This window comes from Mirounga leonina, unplaced genomic scaffold, assembly GCF_011800145.1.
Source record: "Mirounga leonina isolate KUSES-001 unplaced genomic scaffold, KU_Mleo_1.0 Mir_199, whole genome shotgun sequence".
NCBI lineage: Eukaryota > Metazoa > Chordata > Mammalia > Carnivora > Phocidae > Mirounga > Mirounga leonina.
The window spans coordinates 568,787-571,471 of NW_023270498.1; positions in this window are offsets into that span (position 1 = coordinate 568,787).

A 2,685-nucleotide genomic window follows, 5' to 3' on the forward strand; every position below is an offset into this window, starting at 1 on the left:
AGGGAACCTGATGCGGGGCTCGATCCCAGGACCCTGGGATCATGACCCGAACCGAAGGCAGACGGCTAACGACTGAGCCACCCAGGCGCCCCAATTTTCCAGTGTTTTATTTAAAACCCTTGAGCCTTTGCAAACGGAGCGCCCGCGCGACCCCTGGGTTCGCTGATGGTCAACGTCCCGCCGGCCTGCAGGGCTCCGTCCGTCTTCCCACACAGCTGCAGCTTGTATGCACACGCGGGTTTAGTGGTTGCCAACTTTGGGGAGTCGGTTGCAGACAAACATCTCAGCGTGATCTCGGAAAAACAAAAACGTTCCCTCACGTGAGCAGCAAGGTGAGCCGGGTTCCACACCGTGCTCCCTCACGTCCTGATGTCCCACCGTCTCCTGTAAGTTCATTCAACCCCAGACCCAGCCAGGGTCACACTTAGTGTCCGGTCGTCGTGTCTCGATCTTCTCTCTTAATGTGGGAGAGTCCTTGGCCTTTTTTCCTGATGCCAATTTTCTGAACAATTCAGGCGAGTTGCCTCACAGCAGGTCCCATGGTCACTTTCTCCTTCACCCCTGTGTGTCATGTCCCCTGTCCCCTAGAAGGGACGTCTAGAGCTTGACTAAACAGTCTGGGTCAGACGAGCATTGTTACCTGCCTTTCCTGCAAGACCGTGAGCTCCATGGGAGCAGAGCGTAACTAGATCTCTTTTGAGTCCTGATTTATTCCAAAGCTGGCAACGTTTGTCCAAGAGAGAAACCAGGGGTGAATAGGGGGCACGTAGGAGCGGGCTCCCTGCGGTCAGCGTGCAGAGGGGCTGAACACCCAGCAGCCCCACGGGCGCCCCTGTCTGCACCTTCCCCGCCCCTCAGCCTGCCCCAGTCCTGGCTGAGCGCCTGTGCCCTGCAGGGTCGCCGTGGGACGGTCAGCAGGTGTCCAGCAAGCATCAGCGTGGATGAGGATGGGCTCCCAGCATGGGTCCCCCCAGTCCACTCTTGGAGACCCCTGAGCCAGCCAGCACCTCCCGCCCCGGGAACAGTGGCCCTGCTCTTCTGCAGGACTCAGCCAAGCAGGAGAACCGGCTCCCTGCCCAGGGGCCACCTTCCAGTGGAGGGACCCCGATGGGAGCGGGCAGGACAGTGCTGCCCCTCCTTCCTGAGCGAGCGGGGCAGCAGAGGCCCGACTCCAGGGTGCACCCCTCATGCTCCAAGGCCGGAGGCAGCCGTGCGGTGGGAGCCCGCCAGCCCTGTGTGGTGGTTTCTGTCTCAAAGCCAAACCAGAGCCTGAGGTCCTGCTTTCCAGGCCTCAGCCAACCCGCTTTTCCAGTTTCCCCAGCCAGTGGCCGGTGGCCGTCCGCTTCTGTGTGCTCTGACCGCCCCCCCACCCCCCGGAGCCCAAAGTAAGAAGAGCCCGCGGTGCAGCCTGCGGAGCCGGCGGTCAGCCACCAGGGTCACGGTCCCCCAGGGTTCCTCGCAACCAGGAAGGGCTGCTTCTGTGCAGGAAAGACACTCTCACGGCAAAACATAAAAATAAAACCCCAGAGGCACCAGGAGCTCTACCCGTTGGCGGGAATGCCAAATGGGGCCGCCGCTTTGCAGGGCACTTAGGGAGTTTCTGACAAAACAGCATCCTCGGGCGCCTGGGTGGCTCAGTTGGTTGAGCGACTGCCTTCGGCTCGGGTCATGATCCTGGAGTCCCGGGATCGAGTCCCGCGTCGGGCTCCCTGCTCAGCAGGGAGTCTGCTTCTCCCTCTGACCCTCTCCCCCTCATGCTCTCTCTCTCTCTCATTCTCTCTCAAATAAATAAAAAAAAAAAAAACCCAGCATCCTCTTACCGTCCGCCCGGGCAGTCATGCTCCTTGGTATTCACCCAAAGGAGCTGAAAACTCGTGTCCACACGAAAACCCGCACCTGGGTGTTGGCGGCAGCTTTATAATTGCCCAAACTCGGACGCACGTGACATCCTTCAGCGGGTGAACGGAGAGCACACGGTGCCGTCCAGACAGGGGAATCCTACAGCAGGAGAACGGAATGAGCGATCACGCCACGGGAAGACGTGGAGGCCCCGAACTCCCAGCTCTCCGTGCCCCCCGCCAGTCTGAGAAGGCTGCACCTGCAGGATCCGAGTCTCTGACCTTCTGGAGAAGGCACAGGTCTGGAGACAGTGAAGATCAGCCAGGGGTGAGCAGGGGGTTTGGGGGGTGGTGAAAGTGCCCTGTGGTGGGCACGGGTCAGACGTTTGTCCACATCCCGAGTGAGTCCTGAGGTGCGCCCCTGGCTCTGGGTGACAAGGATGGGTCCGTGCGGGCGCCTGGGTGGCTCAGTCGGTGACGCGTCTGCCTTCGGCTCAGGTCATGGTCCCAGCGTCCTGGGATCGAGCCCCGCATCGGGCTCCCTGCTCCGCGGGAAGCCTGCTTCTCCCTCCCCCACTCCCCCTGCTTGTGTTCCCTCTCTCGCTCTGTCTCTCTCTGTCAAATAAATTAAAGAAAAAGAAAGAATGACAGAAATCTGCTAAAAAGTTGGCCTTTTACATATTATTCGTAATTCCCAAATAAATTCTTACTGATGGTCATTGACTTTAACACGAACAAAATGGCCTCAACAGGTGGAAGTGGGAAGAAACCCTGTAAGCACCAGATGTCCAGGGAGGCAATGTCCCTGGGGCCCCTCTGAGTCACCTGCCCGCACGGGGGTCCCCGC